This window comes from Pinus tabuliformis, chromosome 8 (assembly GCF_031772625.1).
Source record: "Pinus tabuliformis cultivar Carrire ecotype Pingquan chromosome 8, CPIR1, whole genome shotgun sequence".
NCBI lineage: Eukaryota > Viridiplantae > Streptophyta > Pinopsida > Pinales > Pinaceae > Pinus > Pinus tabuliformis.
Genome location: NC_142294.1, coordinates 1651739686 through 1651762443, shown reverse-complemented (window position 1 = coordinate 1651762443; position 22758 = coordinate 1651739686).

Sequence of the window (22758 nt, the reverse complement as noted above, 5' to 3'; positions counted from 1 at the left end):
CATTTATAAATACATTTAGGAACATCGTCTTGACATCCATATGATGGATTTTCCATCCCATTTGTGTTGCAAATAAGATCACGGCCCTAGTGGAAGCGTACATGGCTACTAGAGCAAAAGTCTCCTCATAATATGTTCCCTCCCTCTGAGAGAACCCCTTGGCCAAGAACCTTACCTTGAACTTTTGTACACTACCATCTATAGTGTTTTTGACCTTATAGATCAAATGGGAACCAACCACTACCCTATCGAACGATCTAGGATCCATCTCCCAAACATCGTTCTACATGATGGAGTTGTACTCCTCCACCATTACATATTTCCACACCTAGTGTTGTGTAGACTCTTGACAGCTAGAAGGCTCACTATTAATGAGCTCACTCATCAATGCCTTGTACTCAGAATATCTCTTTAGTGGTATCTTATCCCTGGTGCTAGATCTCGAAGCTCCCACAAACTCTCATGCATCTCTCAATGTCGGAAGCACCTCTCAATTTCTTCTCCCGTTTATTGTGGGTGAATCTTTAAGCTCCTCATCTTGTTTTTGTTTCTCCACAAGCTATTAACTCTCCTATACACCTATACCTATGTCGTACTAGTACTAGTGCCATGAGCTTGAGATTATTTTTCTTCCCTTGGAGCTTCTACTCGTAGAATTTGATCAACTATTGTTAACTCACACAATCTCCTAAAGTATTTCTCCTCCTAGAACTTTACATCCTATGCCACGATGATCTTCTTACTACCCAGAATATAGATCTTATATGCCTTGGAAATTTCATTATAGCCAACGAAATAGCCCTTCTATACATTCGAATCTAGCTTGGTGCACTTCTCATCTGGAATGTGACAATATGAGATACTGCCAAAGGAATGAAATGACCAAATTATGGCTTCTTTCCTGTAAATTCCTCGTTTGGTGTCATCTTTCCAAACAACTTATGCAAGACCCTATTATGAATGTACACTATTTTTCTACATGCCTCTTCCCAGAGATATTTAGGCATATCTCGATCATATAGTATGACCCTCGCTGCTCCAACTATCGTTCCATTCTTTCTTCCTATAACCCCATTTTTTGCAGATTGTACGAAGCTATCCATTTTATAAAATGATAGTGGAAATAATAAAATAAGATTAGATTACATAATCAAATTTGAGAGGGAAAAAATAAAAAACTATTTTTTCAACTCATCTTTTCCACTTATCTCCATATTGGTTTACTCAAATTTCGAGTGGAAACATTCATTGGATGGATAATTTGATTCCTCATCCAAGGAGTACCCATGTTGCATACTTTTTATGGATCTTGCTACATGAAAAATTAGAAATACATGAAAAACGTGATTGTAATCATGTTTTTTCATGTATTTCTCATTTTTCGTGTAGCAAAGTCCGTCGAAAGTATGCAACATGGGTACTTCTTGGATGAGGAATTAAATTTTGCATCAAATGAGTATTCCCACTCAAAATTGGAGTAAAACCTTAGGGAGATAAGTTGAAAATACGTGTTGAAAAAGCAGTTTTATTATTTTATTATTTTATTATCTCTTTGCTATTTTAATCCAAAAATGGTGAATCATCCCCCATGGTTGACATCATCATCTTGAATCCTATTGGTTATTATAAAGCTTATTTTGGTTGTACATTTTTCTTAGGAGGCCCATTTGAGACCTCAAAATTCCCCTAATGTAGTGTACTCACCTCCATTATTTGTCCGAAGAACCTTTATCTTCCTACCTGTCGAGTCCTCCACAAGAGCGTTAAACTCTTGGAAGTGATTAAAGACTTCATCCCTTGTATTCAAGAATTAAATCTAGGTCTTCTTGGAGAATTCATCAATAAAGGTCAAGAAGTACACATAACCCCTAAGAGACTTAGTGGAAAATGGACCAAAAATATCATAATGTATCAGATCTAGTGCACCCTTGGCTCTACTGTCACTCCTTGGAAATGTTGCCTTTGAAAATTTCCCAAGTATGCACCCTCTGCGCACATCATCATGTTCTATGCTTTCTTTAGGAACACTTTTCACAGTTTCTATGAGAAACTTAAGTTCTTCATGATGGATATGACCCATCTTCATATCCCATAATTCCCCCATATCTTTGTTGTTATTGTTGCTAATTGGTGCCTTTGGAGCATCCAACTACAACCTATACAACTTGTTTCTTCTCACCCAAATCTCTTTGACTGATTTCCAAACTTAGTGTTTAATATACACCATCTATCCTTGGAAGTATACATAATCCCCCTTATCCTAAACCTAGCCCATGCAGCACATCTATAACATGAGTACTCTTTCTTAACTCCCTCTGAAACGTAACTACCCCTCTCCCGACTAGAGTACAGTTAGACTTATTTCCCATCTGAATCTGGAATCCTATCTCCTTTACTTTGTAGCTGGAGAAATATTTTATAACCCTTGTCATACGACATGACACCCCACTATCAATATACCAAACTCTTGTGGTGATGGAGCTAAATAAACAAGCTATCAATGAGAACTCATCTTCTAGACTTGAAGATAACTTGTCAGTATCTGCCAGAGCTATTATCTGCTACTTCTTCTTGTCACTCTTCTTCCTATTTTGGAATTGAATGACATATTGTACATGATGAGCATATCCAAAACACTTGATTTTACTCAAGTCCTTCTTTTTCTTCTCTCCCTTGGATTTAAGCCCTTTGCTTGGGCCCTTCTCGGCTTTTCCTTTTCCTATAATAGCAGCATTATTGTCATCCTCACGCTTTTGGATTTTACAGTTTCTACCACTAATAAGGTGCAACCTAAGCTCTTTGTTAGGTCCCTATAATACTAGTGATTCCCCCATTACTATTGTCATTGTAGCCCTTATTGTTATTATTGTGCCCCTATTGTCCCCATATTGTTATTATTGTGCCCCATAGAAGCCCACTATTGTTATTGTTGTGCCCTTATATTATTATTATGTCGACTTTGATTATATTGTGATCCATTAAACTCCTATATATAGAAAGGAGGTTTTGTCATTTGTATCATCCAAGAATTGTTCATTTGTGTAATGTAAAGGAGGTTCCCCCCTCGAAGAGGCTGATTTTGAAGGCATTGATCTATCTTTTCTTCTATTTTGTGAGCTGGTTGCATAACATTTAGTATCAGAGTAAGAAGGAATTTTTTTTTGGATGGCCTTAAATCAGATATTCAAGAGTTTGTGGCGGCATGTTTGGTTTTCCAACAAAATAAAGTTGAAACAATTAAGACCCTAGGTCTATTACAACCTTTATCCATTCCAAGCCAATGTTGGGAGGAGGTTTCAATGGATTTTATCATAGGTTTACCCAAGTTCGAAGGAAAGAGTGTCATCATGGTGGTAGTTGACAGACTTACCAAGTATGCACACTTTTGTGCATTATCGCATCCATTTAAAGCAAGTACAATTTCTACTGCATTTATGGAAACAATTCAAAAGCTACATGGAAACCCAAAGATTATTGTAGGCGACAGAGATCGCATTTTCACTGGAAATTTTTGGACAAAATTATTTTCTTGTCTTGGTACTCAGTTAGCTCATAGCTCATCTTGTCATCCTCAATCTAATGGGAAAACTGAGATAGTAAACAAATGTTTGGAAGGATATCTTTGCTACTTTTTATCTAATAAACAGACACAATGGTCAAATGGTTACCTCTGGCTTCCTTCCATACTGTAGCAAAAATGACCCCATTTATGGCACTTTGTGGATATCATTCACCATCCATCACATCATATTTAATAGAAAATTCTAAGGTTCAAGCAATGGAAGATCACATTGAGCATCAACAAAAGGTTCTCCAACTCTTAAAGGATAACCTCACTTTGGCATAGAATAGAATGAAACAATAGGTAGATCAACATCATAGTGAAAGAAGTTTTGATGTAGGTGGCTGGGTATTCCTACGTCTACAACCATATAAACAAATGTCCCTCAAGCAAGCTAAGAAGGATAATAAATTATCTGCAAAGTATTATGGTACGTACAAGGTTTTGCAAAATATTGGTACTATGACATACAAATTGGAGCTTCCTGCAGCTTCCCAAGTGCACCCAATTTTCCATGTTTCATGCTTAAAGAAGGTTATAGGTGACAAACTCCCAGTTCAAACAATATTGCTAGAACTTGACGAGGAAGGAAAATCATATTGGAACCTGAAGCAGTCACAGAAACAAGAACTTGAAAGCTATGAAATCGATCAATTTCGGAGTATCTCATCAAGTGGAAGAAATTACCCGCTGAGGATTCCACATGGGAGGGTGAGAATTTTATACAGAAGCATCCAAAACTACTCAAGCGTTGAGGACAACACTTTTTTGAAGGAGAGGGGCAGGTTAGGTCCCTATAATACTAGTGATTCCCCCATTACTATTGTCATTGTAGCCCTTATTTTTATTTCTGTGCCCCTATTGTCCTCATATTGTTATTATTGTGCCTCATAGAAGCCCACTATTGTTATTGTTGTGCCCTTATATTATTATTGTTATGTCGGATTTGATTATATTATGGCCCGTTAGACTCCTATATATAGAAATGAGGTTTTGTCATTTATACCATCCAAGAATTTTTCATTTGTGTAATGTAAAGGAGGTTTCCCCTTTTGAAGAGGCTGATTTTGAAGGCATTGATCTATATTTTCTTCTATTTTGTGAGTTGGTTCCATAGCACTCTTCTTGAGTGAAATTGCTCCGTAAACAATCCTAGCCAAGTAGGTCTTGTCACCTATTGATCACTTAAACAAACACGTCACACTACTTTGAGAACCCATTCATAGCAATTCTCACGAGATCATCATCATTAATCTTATCTCTCACAGCTACTAGTTCATCCATGAAATGTATGATCATGGTGAGGTAATTGACTATGCCTTCTCCCTTGTTAATTATGGTGTTTCTTAGCTTCTCTCTGAGGATGAACTTTCTATTTATAGTATCATTCTAGAATAGAATGGCATCCCACATTTTCTTGGTTGTATCAAATTATGAAATATGGGGAAAAATATGATCTTTAACCCCATCTTAGATAATATGCATAGCCCTGGCATCCTCCTTGTGGTAGGTCGTTAACTGTGCCAGATTTGTCAATATGGCAACAACTATCGTAGCATACTCCTTCAGCCCATTCTCCTCCAGTAATAATAAAATTATAGATTTTCATATACCAAAGTCCGAAGAACTATCAAGTTTGTATTGATTGCTAAATCCAGTTGAAGCCATTTTTGAATACATCGAATAATAATTCCCAATAAATCTGAATAGATTTGAAGATAAAATATTTCTGATAAATCCTTTGATTTCTCCTTTGAAACCCTCGTGCTTAGATCACCAATAACCTCAAAGCTTCACTGTTGTGATACCATGTGAAATTTTTGGCTACACAGAAAGTGTTATTAACCTACTTAATTATTTGTTGTTACTTGTTCAAGGAAAATTAATTCGTCTATTCGAAGTAACCAATAATAACATAAAAAAACTCCAGTCACAAAAAATATTACAAGAAATATACGAGAAACCAATCAAAAAATTTACACCAATATTTTTGTAAAAGTAGTCCTTGCAAAAACCCAAATTGGGGAAAGCCAATTTTCAGATTTGAGGTCTTTAAATTAATATCTTCAACAAAAAAACAACTATTGGGAAATTATAATTGCTTGCCTAACACTGGCAAAGCTCTAGAAATAATTTTATCTCCACCTATGAACAAATTGGTATGGAAAACTTCATTGTCTTCCTCTGTATATCAACTTGACCCTATCCTACAATTCACACTCCCTTCGAGCAATTGCACTAGCTAACTGGGAACTCGCACTAGCCTTCCATCAATTCAACCTACCTCTAGGAAAAAGATTTAACAAGTTAGTGACTACCTCCAACAACATGCAAAGACCACTTGCACTACCTCCAACAATTCGTACTGCCCTCTAGAAACTCGCACATGCCACTTGCACTACTTCCAAAAATTCACACTGGCTTCTAGAAACTTGCACAAGCCACTCATACTACCTCCAAAAATTCACACCAGTAATTGGGAACTTGATTTGGACCTCTGGAAACTCGTACTAGGAAACTATCAAACTTGCATAGCCAAACTCAACCTCCTCCTACAAAATAATTTTTCCTTGATAAACTCCCTCAGGAACCCAAAATCTGGAAATATATTTGATAAATAATAATCCTAGAATTATCTATCTTCAATCACTATTGCTAAAACCCTCTAGTATCTTTTGAAAATTGCCCACTCAAAATATCTCCAATGCTTCCCTTCGATTCCCTTTATAATATCTCATTCACAAATGAATGGCCATGATTAGAAGTTCACTAGATCCAATCGATGGCTAATCATCTTAGAAACATTCTACAAGATGCTAGTGACAAATAGATATTATCCCAACTAATGTAAGTTAAATATTCACTTTCATAATTAAAAAATCACTAATTGACATAATTAAGATATTTTCCTTATGAAAAATTGCATGGGCTTGGAGATAATTAATTCCTCTATGTTCTTATCCTTAATGACACCTCTCAACAGTAGAACAGTTATCCGAGCTATAAAATATATCAAGGACATTTGTACCTGCTCTCTGTTGGGCCCTCCTCGGTCTCACCTTTACCATGTTTTTCCCTTTGTGTTAACTCGAAATTGGATCCCATAGAACCCTAAATCCTCAATTCCATTTTTCCCTCTTCCTCGATCTCTCCCTCGTTCTCTTCTGCCCCTCCGTATACGCAAGGTGAAAATAAATAAGGGTTTAACCCTAGAAGGAACTCTAAAGAAGTCCCTCCCTTTTGCAGTGGCCTTTCTTTGGACCCCATTGTTTTTTTTCTAGTTGGAAGAAAATTCCATCTACACAAAGCGTAGGAAAAAGACAAGCTTGAAATCAAGAAAGGGAAACAACCCTCCATTTCCAACGCCCTTAGAGCAAGCGAACCTTGTTCTTATGATGCCCTATGATCCTCCTTTGTTTTATTGTTAGGGATATTCAAGGTTCTCACAAAATAATTGCCCTTAGAAGAATGTTAACGTTTTAGGAGATCATGTGCTCTGGTGTAAAAGTGAGGAAAATTTTAGAAGGGATGTTAAAGAAATGTACTTTTTTCCATATGGACTATGATGCCTTCCCTATTGGTTTGATCACTAAATGGAGTCCCAATTTCATATATTTATCCTCCAGATATTTACCTTCAACCATTATGGTGAAGTTGTCTTTAAGGATTATGTTATTCCCATCCCTTTTTTAAATATTTATGGGCCCTACTCTAATTGAGAGCATTTTTTGGAAGAATTGAGCTCTGCAAGTGCCACAAATGACATGTATGACATTGTTGGAGGCAACATGGAATTTACTTTGGTATTACGAGAAGTTAAGGGACCGAATCCCCATTCGGTTCTACTTTTTTTCTTTTCATATGGGATGGTGAAGCACAACTTAACAGACCTTGAGTGGGTTAAGCTGCTTCCTAACTGGATGAACTATCACTATGGGGGAAACAAAGTATTAAAGAGACTTCACTGCTTTTTAATTTCAAAATCTCTCATAAATTCATGAAGTTATTTCATGGTTATTTCATATCTTTCGTGGGCTACAAAGGGATATATGATCATCCACCTACTCCATTATACTTTGTCTTTCATGATGGCTCCAAGGTGATCCCATTCAAGTTCAACCCCTCTTAGCTCATTGAGGAGGACTATTTATCTTTGTTGGAAATATTAATCCCCTCTAGTCACTCATCTTTTATAGTCCAATTTGCAAAAACATTGGCCACAGTAAACCAAGCATTGAAGGTGTGAGAAAATGATCACTACTTAAAAAAACAAGTGAGATTGACCGAAGTAGAAAATTGGATTCAAGAATTCATATCTAAAATAAATTATAACTATATTTATATTGAACAAATGTCTCACTTAAATCATTAGAAGAGGAAAGACACTCTTTGTTGTTGGAAGAGGAACAATATTGGAGATCGAAAAGCAAGGCCATTTGACTCTTAGAAGGTGGCAATAACACTAAGTTCTTCCATTAATATGTTGGTTTGAGGAACCATAAAATTTTGATTTGTTATATTTAAGATGTGAATGGACCCCACCCCCCCTTTCATTCATTTCTAGATAAAGCCACAATGGGTGTTTCTTTCTTTCAAACTCTATTTAAGGCTCCTTTAGGATGTCCTATCTAGGAGATACTACAAGTTGTTTCCAAATTTCCCAAGGTAGTTTTAGAAGAGACAATTTATTTTATCACAAAGGAAGTCTCAGAATAGGAAGTTCATGTGACTTTAAACTCTATGAAAAGGTCCAAAATTCCTAAGCCTTATGGCTTCCATGTTGATTTTATCAAGCCAATTCGTAGTGCCTTCATTTTAGCAAAACAATATGGCTTTCTCCAGAATAGGAACACACATGATATGGTGGTCGTAGCACATGAGGTATTCCTCTCTAGGAAGGTTTCAAATTTGAGAGTGAAAAAATTAAAATTGGATTTTTCTAATGCCTATAATATGTAGACTAGACCTTGATTCGCCATGTTCTCATAAAATTGGGGTTTTCACTTCCAGTCATAAACTAGATTATGGGGTGCATTTTATCTACTTCTTTTGCAGTAATGATGAAAGTTGCTTTGCCCTCCTTTCAAGCCTCAAGGGGCTTATGACATGGGTTTCCTTTGTATCCCCTATTATTTTTAATTATAGTAGAATCACGTAGTAGGTTGATTGGCAAGTTCAAATCTAGGGGGCTCCTTCATGGGGTCAAAGTAGCGAATGGAGTGGAAATTACACATCTACTCTTTGTAGACAATGTGCTTTCTTACATTGTGGGGGACATAAGAGAGTGCTCATATTTAAAGAATGCAATGTACCTTTTCTATAAGGCTACTAGGATGGAAATCAATGAAAACATATCTAGCATCGTGGCATTATCACAGGTGTGAGACTACTTTCCTTTCCCAAACAAGGATTTTAATGAAGGATTTAAGCACTTCGGCTTCTTCACAAATTGAACAACCACCATGTTATGGACCAATTTTTGATGGTTTAGAAATTAGAGATGCACATCTCAGATTAGATCAATTGTTTCCTCTTCAGAGGTGGGTTTTTGGTCCTTGGTAAATATGTGCTAGAAATCATACCTGTATACTTGAATTCCATTGTAGTGGTGCCCAAAATAATTCTAAACCTAATTGGAAAAGTGAGTTTCAATTTCTTGGGGTTAGGTGACAATAATCTCAAAGGCATCTCATTGGTTACATGGTCACACTTGGCAGTGTCGAAGGAGTTGGGAGGTTGGGGCTCAAAGACATACATTTTTTTGCATAGCCTTTAGCTAGAAAAAAATTGTCGAGATTGTCATAGGAAAATTCTTTTTGGTTCAAAGTGGTCCAAGCAAAATACTTGCCTGAGAAATATTTTTTTGATTGGATCCTAATTCGTAACAAATTTTCCACTGGCTTGAATGTGTGGAAAGCAATGATCATACCATTCCCATTGATCGAAAAGTGGGTATGTGGTGGGTGGGATGTGGTATTTAAGTTTTCAATAGACTTGATCCATGGTATGGTGCAGGGAACAATTACAGGCTCTTGGATTGCCTATTAGTTGAATTTGAGAACAAAATATTACTCATCTCGTCAACATTAAAGCTCAAGAACCTCAAGTCAGAGGCCACCATGGTTGGAAGTGCATAAATAATTTGGGGTGGTAAGATGGTGTTACAAAAGAATGGGAAAGATAAGTTGGTCTACTGGCTAAGAATTTTGTGGCAACTAGAGACAGTATCAATGATACCATTTATTGGACAATGAATCCTCAAATAAGCTCTTTCATGACAAAACTTGGCTATCATGCCTGGTATGATAATCATTTGTTTAGGTGCAAGAAATGGTGGTGGAGGGTGATATGGAGGATAAAATTGCCGCTGAAATCCAAATTAACCCTTGGTTGGACCTTAGCAAGAAATTTATTACTTACAACAAGCTCTTGAAGTGTGACAGGTTTGAGCCAAACCAATGTCCTCTATGCAAGACATAAGAATAACATCACTCTCACCTTTTCATGAGCTGCATTTACATGACTCAAGTATGTGCTTTTTTATGGAAGGATTTTAAGCCTAAATCTTAATGGTATGGGGCATCCCTTGGTGATGATTTTAGGATCTGGTGGTTAGATAAGAAAATGGCTTCATACAAGGCCCTCCCATGTTGACAACATATGGCACTCTTGAAAATTCAGTGTTTTTTAGGAAAAATTAATTTCACCAAAGGTGTATGTAGCTAAGGTGGTTGCCTTGGTTCATGAGTTTAGTTTGATATTCACCCAAACAATCCTAGGAACTTGATCATGGAAAATATTTATTTCGAAACCCCCTAACAGTACTTCAATATGGCTAGTAAAAAACACCCCCTGCACTGTGGTGTTGGGGTGGTTCACTATTTTAGTCATTTCCATTTCTTATATTGCAGATATTATCCTGGCATAGGATCTAATAACAAGGAGAAATGTGCAACCATGTGGGTACATTGGAATCAACCAACAATAAATTCCTCTCAATATTGTAGGTAATGGGTGATTCAAATCTTGTCATTCTAAGAAATTCACAAATTATAGGTCAACATACATGGTTTAGATTCTTTACTCTCATACATTTGGGTGGTTGAAAGCTCCTTTGATTACATCTCCTACAACCACATTATGTGGGAACTCAATGTGGAGGTAAATGGCTTCTCCAAAAAAATCCCTTACTCTTCGTGTTGGGTTTATTAGGATTCACGAATTTGCAGGCGATGAGGAGGTCAAATCATTGGGGATGAATATCTCCTTTTAGAATTTTCATTTTTTTGTATCATTTTTTTTAGTGTTTCATATTGAAGATGTAGATATAGGGGTGACACTCCCTCAAGTTTTGTAAGACGATGGAAATAACATAGATTAGATGCTAGGATGTTTGTATATTTTTTGTTCTTTCCGTGACTATGACATTATCTAGATGAAAGATGGAAGATATAGTTAGACATTGTATATATTACTTCTCACTAATATAAACATATTTTCTTCCTTCAAAAATGCATGTGTGTGTGTACACACATACACATAAACCATAATTCTACACTTGGATCATAGCGAGTGCATTAGGTGATTACGTTGAAATTCCTTTCAAGTTAAAAAAATATCTATAACCTCATCAGGACTATCATCTATTATATATACATGACAACTAACTTTCCTAATAGATGCCAGGTCTTTGGAGGCATGCGCTCTCCAAAAGACCAAAAAAGATTATACAAAACTTACAATACATAAAAAATTGATGCAAGTTCCAATGTTATCCTTTGCTACAACAGGTACACTCAAATATAATTTTATTACATTTCCTTCACTTCTTCATCTAGATTGGAAAAGATACGAAGAGACAAGGATCTAATTTCTTCCAAAAGATCCTCTAGTTGTTGGAAAAGACCATCTGCCTCATCCTATAATCACTTTTGTTGAGTTTTGTCTTCCATTAGTTATTCCATTGCTATTAGGACAATAATAGATACTTGATTTAGTTTGGTACAAAGAAGTTATTAGTTTTCCTTTAGCCTATCCATTCATTGCTCCAACAATTCTATTGCAATACCTTCACATGAAATTCTTGTTTCGCAAGTTTCCCCCACTATAAAATCATTATTGACAGTGCAATTGTTATGGACCCATGAAACATAGGGATGCTAAGCCCCTAGACCTCTCCCCATAGCTAAGAATTAGATTATTAATACAATAATAGAGCTACAACATCAAGTATTCCTTAAAGGGTTGAAATTAAAGAGCAATTGTCCCCAGAATTTTCCATATCATTACTTTCCAAATTAAAATTTTACATTAGTTCAATGCCAACAAGACATGTTTGATAAGCCTTGCCTCTATTTCTTGAACAACGGAGAAATTTGGATTAACATGGAAAGTTTCCAAATGACCTTCCTAACATATGTGAGAGCCAATGTTGGGTTGGTGCTAAGAGATCCCCATTAGCTTTGTGACTACAACCACGGGATACCACCAATTTTGGAAAGTTGGCATCTGAATTATGGACCTCCTAAAAATGCAAATGGTAGAGGAATCAAGAAGGCAGTGCACACAAATTCTCTTGCCCCAGTCCTTTCTCTAGATCTCTAAAAGAAACCACACCTTCTCTGCCTCCTCAAAATCGTATTGAATAACTCGACCATAACAATTGTTACTATCTGTCATTTCCTCTATGAATACAAAGGAGTACACAAGGGGCTTAATGCTTGCTCAACATAGTAAAATTTTTCATATCATTCTACTGTTGATGGATCATGGGCACTGAAATAAGGGATATAATGGTGGTGACAAACTAATGAAAATCTTCTCCAACATTTTTCCATGCTTATGCATTCAAGCCTAATTAAATTGGCATTAATATTGTGTTGTGCATCATGCACTATGGGAGGGGGAGTAACAATTTTTGTGGCCCTCTCCCTCCCCCAATTTCATTTTTTAATTTAAATAATTCCATAGTTAAAGGATGGGAGACATTGAGGGGTGGCTATTGTGAACAAAGACCCCCTCATCCTATTTTACACCTTCATTAACAAGACAATTTGTTTCAAAATTATATGATCTTAGGATATGATAAAAATTGAGCTTGGAAAAGGGTGGTTTTAGAGCTTGGATCCTTTCTATGTTCCACTCGCCATGTGTTTCATAACTATCAAGGAATCACCCATCGCCACCAAGTCTTCTATCTTTGTTGTTCTCGACAACATTAGATTTTGTAGCAACCCATACACTTCAGCGAGATTATTTTCTACCTAAAAATGCCCCAATAATAGTTTGGATTTTTGTTTATTTCGAGATTATGGATAAACGCTCATACTCCTACCACCCCTAAATTTTAATATGTTTAAGAATTTTAATAATTTTAAATGTCAATTAATCGATATTAATTATTAATTTATTAATACATTATTAATATATTTTTATTATTCTTAACATCAAATTATATTTTTATGTTTAATAAAATAAATGTTAATTATCATCTAAAATTTAAGAAGTTTTATATTTCGAGATATTAGATAATACATAAATACAATCTTACCTATTTATGAAAATGTATAAAATAATTTAATATCATTTTATAATAATTTTTTAAATTTTTGTCGGAGGTCTCCTAATTTAATATTTAGGAGTACTTCATTAATAAATAATTAACAAAGGAGTTATTTCCTCAAGTTTTGGTAAGTGTAAAATTTTATACTAATGCCCTCCCATAATCAAATCTTTTCAAAACTCAGTGGTTTTTGACAAAAAAATTTGCGTTTTTTTCAACTAGAGCTCCCGCGCGCCCTTGCCCAGCCATATCTTCCGTTGCTTTCCGCAAGCCCTCCACCTGGCAGCCCCTGCTGTTGGGCCTCCTGATTTTGTGCCTGGCAGCCCCGCATTTGGGCTTTTCCTCCCCCTCTTTGCCAGATCCGTCGCTGGCCTCTCTGTCTGTCCCTCACCCCTCATGGCAGGGTGCGACTCCCCCAGCTATAGGAGAATGATGATCAAGCTAAGATTTTTTCCTCTCTAATCTCTAAAAATGGTACCCCTCGAATCAAACCAACAGCAACAAAGTTTGTTAAAAAACTAGTTGGTATCCCTAAAATTTCTCTTCCTCCTTGTCTCCCAAGGAAAGCAGCTATCTCTCTAGCTGAAAGAGGTTTAGTCGGTCAATTTACTGGACTGTGGCCCTCCCCCAGAGCTGTTTAGAAATGGGTGGAGCGTAACTAGAGTGCAAACATTCAAGGGAAAATAGCAATAAGATTTTGTGGCAAAGGATACTATACATTCCTCTTTGAAACCAAAGAAGACCAGAATCTTATTTTTAGAAGCAGCCCATACTTCATGGACTCAAGGGGACTCTACTTGAACAGATGGTCCCCAGATTTTGACCCAGAAATGGATGTCCCTAATGCAGTTCCGGTCTGGGTCCAACTGCCTCACCTCCCTCTCCATTGTTGGGGAGACGAATCGGTAAAAGAAATAGGAAATGTTGTTGGAAAATACATTGATAGATGCGAACCAAAGGACAATATGCATGCCTATGCTAGGATTTGCGTAGAAGTAGACTTGGGGCAGGGCCTCCTGGAAGCAATCAAGATCAAAGTGGACCAATGGACACATATTCAGCAGCTAGACTACGAACAAATCCCATTCAAATGTAAAGTATGCCATGAATACGGTCATTTTGCTAATAGATGTAGAAAATTAAAAGAAACTAAAACGACTGAGAATGTTGAAGCAAATGAAGACACATGGGAACAAGTCAAGAAAAAGAAAACAAAGTCCAAACATTCAGGCCCAAATCCAAAACAACCCCTGGCAAAACTTGTTGCTAACTCCACCCCTCCTCTCATCATGGCCCAGCCAATAACCTCATCATCAAACCCTTTCGAATCCTTGGAAGAAGAAGAACCGTCATCCCCTCGTTCTCCCTCTCAAGGCAAATCTTTAGCATTCATACACTCCCCCACTTAGAACTTCACATCCCCTCCGCCCACCATAGACTGAATCCTTACAAGAAACAAAGTCAAAGAGTCAAGCAACACATCAGAGCAACGAAAAAAAGCAGGGAGAAAGTCAAACAAGGAAATAAGAGATGAAACGACAGCTAAAGAAATGGCCACAGGTACTCAACAACCAATGGATTATTTTTTGGCCAAGCAAAGAGGAAGCGAGGAAAAGAAGAAGGAGAAGAGTGGGGCTCATCAAAAATCAAGTAAGTAATGATTTTGGTCTCTTGGAACAGCAGGGGTTTGGGCTCCTCTCTTAAATTCAACACAGCCCGAGATATCATTAGACAAGAACATCTAGACATCATTTTGATTCAAGAGACCAAAATGACCAACCAAGATTTTCAAAAATTAATGAAAAAACAAAAAAGTTTTGAAGGAATAACGACAGATTCAATGGGTGCTTCAAGAGGCATAGGTACTATATGGAACATTCAAAAATGGGAGCTCACTAGTCAAAAATTAAATAGCTGGTGGGTCAGAACTGATCTGAAAAACAAGATTACAAATGAATAATTTACAGTGGTAAATATTTACACCCCAAACCATTACAGGGACAAAGAATTGTGTTGGGACTCCGTCAAAACAGAGGTGAAAGAGTGTCAAAGAAGCAAGCTGGTCTTGGGAGGTGAACTGAATTTGATAAGGAACATTGAAGAAAAGATGGGAGGGAAATATCTCAATGACCCGTCAAGAGCTACTTTGGAAGAAATTATCGAAGCCCATAAACTCATTGACATCCCCCCAGGCAATGGGAAATTTACCTGGAACAATAAAAGAGTTGGAACTCAAAATATCAAAGAAAGATTGGATAGTATCTTAATTCATGAGAGTATAGCAGCAAGTTTCTCATCCATAAAAAGCAAGATCATCCATGCCACAACCTCTGACCACAAGCCAATGGTTCTGATTCTACACAGACTTGAAAACTTTGGGCCAATCCCCTTTAAATACAACAAAAATTGGGACAGCAAGGAGGAATTCAGCAAGATCATTAAGGACAGCTGGGAAATCGATGTCATTGGTTCTCCTCATTTTGTATGGGAATCCAAATTAAAAAATCTAACAGCAGCAATCAAAAAGAGGGCAAGAGAGAATGCACTATTAGAGAAAAACAAAAAAATCTAGTTGCAGAGAAAGCTAGAAACCTGGAGCCAGGAAAAGGAAAACCAACAAATAACAGAGGAAGAACGAGTTCATGAAAAAGAAATTTTTATGGAATTGTACAGGCAAAACAGACATGAGGAGGAGGAGCTGAGACAAAAATCTAGATGCCTCTGGCTAAAAGCAGGAGATAAAAATACTTCCTTCTTTCATAATAAACTCAAGCTTAGGCGAGCTGGCAATCAAATAGATAAAATTCAAGCTGAGGGGAAAGAAATAACCGAGCAAGAGGAAATCAAAAACACAGCTCACAATCATTTTAAATCTCTTTTATCGGCTGATGTTCAGCCTCTGGACAGTGCTGATTTCCTTCAACTTATTGACAGTAAAATCAGTGGACAACAAAACAACGAGTTGGAGAAGCAGGTGTCTGAGGAAGAAATTAGAGAAACTATGTGGAGCATGCATCCTGACAAAGCAACCGGTCCAGATGGCTTCACCATAGCCTTTTATAAGACACATTGGTATATAATAAAGAAAGATTTCGTCAGGATGGTCAAAAACGTCTTCAAAGAAAACAAGATGGGAGAAAACACAAAAAATTCTCATCTGGTGCTCATCCCCAAGGAGGCAAACCCCCTCTCTTTTGATTGTTTTAGACCCATCTCTCTTTTTAACTCCTCCTATAAAATAGTTACAAAAATCCTAGCAAGCAGGCTAAAAAAGATCTTGCCCAGTCTCATCTCAGAGAATCAAGGAGGGTTCGTCCCAAAAAGACAGATAACGGATAATGTAATTCTAGTACAGGAAGCCATTCATAGCAGCATACAAAGAAATGAAAAATTCATGGTCATCAAACTTGATATGGTTAATGCTTTTGACAGGGTCAGTCATCAGTTCCTAGTGGCAGTTCTTCAAAAGTTTGGAATCTCTAACAAGTTCATCAACATCGTAATGGAATGCATTTCAAACCCTTGGACAGCCCCTATGATCAACGGAAGTCCTAGCCGTTACTTTTGCAGTTCTAGAGGTTTGAGGCAAGGTTGTCCCCTCTCCCCATTTCTTTTTATCATAATGGTGGAAACTCTAAGTATAAACCTTGAGAACCAAAGGAAAAAAAGGGACATAACCGGTATCAGCATAGCACGAGGGATAAAATAAATTAATCACTCTCTCTTTTCTGATGACACGCTCCTAATTGGAGGAGCCTCAAGTATAATAGCTAGGAGATTCAAAAAAAATTAGAAACCTTCCTGGCTATCTCAAGGGGTTTTCTCAATAATAAAAAGTGCAAAATATATACTTGGAATGTATCGCCCCAAGTAATGCAAAGAATTTCTCAAATTATGGACATCCCGGTCCAAAGGAATTGGAGCCATTTTTCCTACCTCGATTTACCCCTGCAAAAGGAAGGGGTCAAGTCCGAGACATGGAACAAAAAGATAGAAAAGATGAGAGGGAAATTCCAAGCCTGGGGCTTGATGTGGTTAAATTTAGCCGGCAAAACCATCCTCATTAAAGCTCTTCTATCAGCTCTTCCCATTTATCAGTATGCAGTAATATTGGCTCCCACCAGCATCCATAAACAAATGGAGCTGATCATGAGAGGATTCCTCTGGCAAGGAGGGAAGCAGACACCAAAAAATTCAGCTTGGTTCACTGGGAACAAGTGACCCTTCCCTTTGAAAAAGGAGGCATCTCCATTAGGATTCCAAGTATAACAAACAAAGCAATGGGCTTCAAGCTTGTTTGGCGAATGTTAACTGAAAAACACAGCTGGTGGGTCGAGGCTCTCCTCAAAAAATATCTAAAGGACAGCATTCAAATATTCTCACCGATCTAATCACAGAAAGACCATGCACTCAAGATTGGAGACTCATTAAAAAGGCCATTCCTCAAATAAAAAATTATATTTCAAAGAGACCTGGAAATGGAAAAGGCACATATCTATGGACTGACAGAATAATGGGATTGGAGCCTCGAATTCAATATCAGCAATATAGACATGTGAAAAATTGGATGGATGCAAAAAGTATAAATACTGTCTACGACATTTCTGTCTAGGATCAAAATAGTTGGTCTGCATGGAAGGACCTTCCTCTCCCAAATAATTTCAAAAATCAGTGGGCTAAATTGAAGACAACGTTGATTGGAGCTGCCCCAATAAACAAAACATCCCAAGACAGTTTTGTTTGGGACCCAAGCGAAGGAAATTTTACAGTGAAAGTAGGGTACAAGTTCCTCCAACCTAGCACCAACCTTGAAAATTGGAACCTTCGGACAGCTGTTTGGAAGAATGAGTGCCTTCCGAAAATAAAATTTTTAGCTTGGACCCTCCTGAAGGGTAAAATCCTCACTGCTGAGAATCTCAGAAAAAAAGGGATTCAAGGACCTTCTATGTGTTGTTTATGTCGCAAGGAGGAGGAAAGCAGCCAACATCTATTTTTAGATTGCGCCATTGCCCAGCACTGTTGGAAACAAATTATAAGCCCTCTGTAGTTGCCTTGGGAAAATCTTGATCAGCTCACAACTTTAAACAGGAATTGGGAGAAAAGCTACCCAAATACAAAACAAGGTAAATCTGCTATTATTTGTATTTGGAAATGCCTTCCATCTGCTTTCTGCTGGAAAATATGGCTATCTAGAAATAACTATATCTTCAAAAAACAAAAGCCAAATCCAGCACTCATTCTAGCTAAAGTTATGGGGTTAGTGGCAGAAATGATCAATGCCAATTCAGTATACAAAGATGATCAAAATAACTGGCAGAATGAAGAAAAGGAATGGTGCAACAAATTCCCTTTGGTGCGTTCAGTGAAAAAACAAATGTCAGTAAGGTCAAGGGGAAGAAATAAAGGTTGGAAGCTCAGGGGAAGCCAAAATGAAATTAAAAAGTGGATCCAAAACCAAAAAACATTCACTCTTCATTTCAATGGGGCCTCTAAAAACAACCCCGGTAAAGCAGGAGCTGGGGGACTTATCCTTGATCAGGAAGGGAAAGTCATATCTACTTACGAATGGGGGCTTGGCAACATGACAAATAACAAAGCAGAGGCTTACAGTCTCTTTCTAGGCACTTGTATCTAAAGACCCAGTGATAATTGGTGACTCAGCAATAATCATCGCTGCTATGGAATCAGAGGGAGATTTTAAAAATCAGGCTCTCAATAGAATTAAACAAAGGATTGTGGAAAACACCAAGCAGTTGGGAAACATCAAGTATAAACATGTACTGAGAATCCTTAATCACGAGGCCGACTCCCATGCTAATAATGCAATGAATCGGCTTGTTGGGCAGGTCAAAGACATCAATAAAATCTATGAAAAACCAATCCCCTGATTTTCCATTCCCCTTGGATGGGATTGAGTCACAATGTTCTATCAGTCATATCCGAAAAAGGGACACAACCCATCATTGCCAAAAGAACAGGAGGACCTATCATCTCAGCACTGACAAAATCCTTGATCATCCTCTTAGATCTATGAGGAGAATCTATAGATCAAGCGATGATCGACATTTGAGGGCAGAGTCGGGAAAATCTCGCGTGAAGGACATACAAAAGTTTGGTTTTAGTCATTTCAAAAATCAGAAGGGTATGCGAAAGCAAAATAAGGAATAATTCCCGTGACAGGTACAATCCCGAGAAGGGTGATCAAAATCAGGAGGAAACGATGACCGACCTGGCTTATAAGAAGGTCTAGAATTGCAGGTCTCATTCGAAAAACAATGGTTATGTTAACAAGTTCGATGATCTCTATTTGCTTGTCAATGTTCTAGGTTTGGGCTCTTGCTACTTCCTCGTCAGGCAGCACGCAATGAGCAAAAAGTTTTGCAGTGATCTTGGTTGGAAGTGGCGTTCTTCTAGTCTGCCAGCCGAGAGAGGTATTTCTTTTGTCTGTAGTTACATTAACCTTTTTTTCAGTAACTCCTGGCATGTTACTGTGGAACATAATGCTTCAAGTCTTGTGGTGATCATCTCTCTCTGGTTTGTATCTCTCCCGCTCTGTTACCATTCTCCCATTGTCATCGCTCTTTTCTTTGTTTCAGCAATGCCATCAACTCTTGTCACTAGTTTCTCTCTGTCAAATCCCTCCCTCCCCGCTCCCATCCCCCCCCCCACTCTGCTCCATTCTGTATTCGGTGCTCTTCAACATTTCAAGTTTCCCCGGGTCTGCATCAGAACCTCGAATATCTGGAACCTCCTGATAACTACTCACAGAATCTCTGCTTCCCACACTTATTTCTCTTGTAGACTGCAAATCAAGATCTGGTTCAAGCTCAAGGAGCCAAGAAATCTCGCTGTAACAATGTCTAATAATCCCGTGGACCACATTGAGACTAATAGCAGTTGCGCTCTCTGCAAGGCACACTGCTTTATGATCTCTCGATTCATAAACTACTTCAACGAACTGAAAGCCGAAGTCGAGTCTGAGAACAAGTCAAAGAAAAAGAAATTTAAAAAACAAAAAGCTGAAATAGAAGGACTTAAAGAGAAGTGCCAGCACTTAGAAGAGGCAGTCAGCTACATAAGGACGATGAACCAAAGTGCGCAAGGTGAAGTTTCCACCAAGCATAGCGATAAGAAGGATTAGCCCCCTGATGATTCAGTTAATCAATTCTGGTGTTAACTCTTCATGCATTGTAAACATTGTTTTCTTTCAGGACAATTTCTACAGCAATATAGCCGTTATGTCTTTCATAACTTAAGAAACAAGAGTAGTGAGTTGGATTTCGGGCATGCGCCCCTATTTTGCACCAATTCCACTGTGTTACCTCAGGCATATGTAATGGGACTCTGTCCCTCTTTTGAAGTTTTTTAATATATAAGTACCCAACCTTATAAAAAACAAATCTTTTCAAAAGAGAAAGAAGAGTGAAAGTCATAAGAAGGTACTAGCTTAGGGTAAGTGTAATATTTGTATACTAATGCCCTCTGACAATCCAATCTTTCCAAAAGAGAAAGAGAGGGTGAAAGCCATAAGAAAGTACTAGCTTAGGGTAAGGGTTGTCCTCATTCTTTAAAAGTGTTGCAAGGGCAATCAAGGGTTAAACAAATAAAACACCAACATAAGTGTGAGGTTGTAGCTAACACCCGATCATCATCCCCTTAACTCTTTAACCATTCAAATTTTATGAGAGAAAGTCCCCTTGCCTTAATCTTTGTAGCCTTACTTTTGGGAAAGAAAGAAAAATTGAAAAGCTCTCATTCTAGAATGTGGCACCATAAAAAAAAACCTATAGGGCATGACTAATAGTCTCTATTACTAATAGATCGATAGGCAAGTGTAATATTTTTATACTAATTCAAAGAGTAAATTATATTGTAATCTGTTTATGGTCAAAAAAGTTTTGGCTTTTCAAAATTTTCAAATAATCTATAATATTTATTTATTTTTTTGAAAATTATAATATTATCAAATATTTTAAAAATTAAAAATTAATTTCTAAATTTCTAAAGTTTAAATAAAGTTTTTGAAAATTATAATATTAAATTAAATATTTTGAAAATTAAAAATCAATTTTTAAATTTCTAATTTTTTTCAATTGATTAATGCACAAGTGATTAATTTTACAGGATTTTAAATATAATTATGAGAATATATATATATATATATATATATATATATATATAAACGTTAAATATCTATAGAATTAATTAACATTGTCACCAAATTAACACTCCGTACTCCCACCAAATCAATCCACTGCAAGGTCGGTTCATAAAGTCTCTACCAGCTTGACTAGTGCACCTTTATCGGATTTAGTGTGTATTACGATGTGTCTTTCTCCCGTTAATTTAGATTAGATTGCATTAATATCCTAAATAGAGATGCCTTAGAGAAGGAATGTCAACTAGCGGACCAAGATTTCTAATCTAAAATATTAGAAATATTAATAATAGTGTAAATATTTTTCGAAACATTGTAAATTTTCAATGTTTTCTTTATTTATTGAATTTTTTAAATTAACAACCTACTTTTTACAAGAAAGTAATTAAAACTATATAAATTAATAAAAACTATAAAATTAAATACACATTTAAATAAACAAGAACAACATTAGTTCACTGCAATTTCATAGTATTTGGCCAATATTTCAACCGCACTGACACTCTACAATCAATTGAAGTGTACAATCAAATACACTCAAAAATAGATAATTAATATGCCTCATTTTGAATATATTTATGAGAGGAGAATATTTATGTTTATTTCATAACCACTTTTAGGGATAAACTATCTTTATAAAATAAAAACTATAACCAACTGAATTTTAAATTTTTGGCAGTGTTTTAGTTGAATTTTGAATTAGTTTTGGGTTAAAATAATTAATTTAATTTTTAACAAAAATATATAGATTATATTCCCTTTGCGATGATTGAAATAAGGGTAGTGTTTTAGTTGAATTTTGAATTAGTTTTGGGTTAAAATAATTAATTTAATTTTTAACAAAAATATGTAAATTATATCCTTGTTGGGGTGATCGAAATAGGAAGCATGTTGAAGCAGGTCAGTACAAAATGTCCCACACAATAGTAATGAAGGTTTATAGTGGAGAGTACGAAAGATTGGGTGGCCTGTAGGTCAAATTTATGGAGTTTGTATCAGTTTTTATTCCCTTGGCGATGGTTGTGGTGAGCATAAGCGTCATTTAGGAGATGAAAAGGTGGAGGTTGGAAGGTAGTACCTGTTGGGTTCATTTAGAAGTCACTATGAACTAGCATGTTGAAGAAGCTTTACAAACGAAAGTCGAGTAAAGACTTATGTTGGACCCTGGGTCAGTGAATGAGCAGGGAGTGGCTTCATTTGGTACTCAATTTTTTTCCCTTAGCTCAACTAACAAGATTATAGCCTCTAGACACCAGCATAAAGTCATGGTGGCAATTGGGGAAGGAGGTAACGCCACCTCTCAGGTAATTCAGTCATTTCTACTCATTTTAGTGTTTTTGGTGAATGATTTACTTGTATGGAGTCAATGTAAGGAGTTGGCTTCAACCCCTTGGTCCTCTAGTGGTTGCCTTTGGCGCTAGGGTGTCCTCTACCTTTCTAAGGACAATTGTAGCTGGGAGGTCAATTACTCTCGAC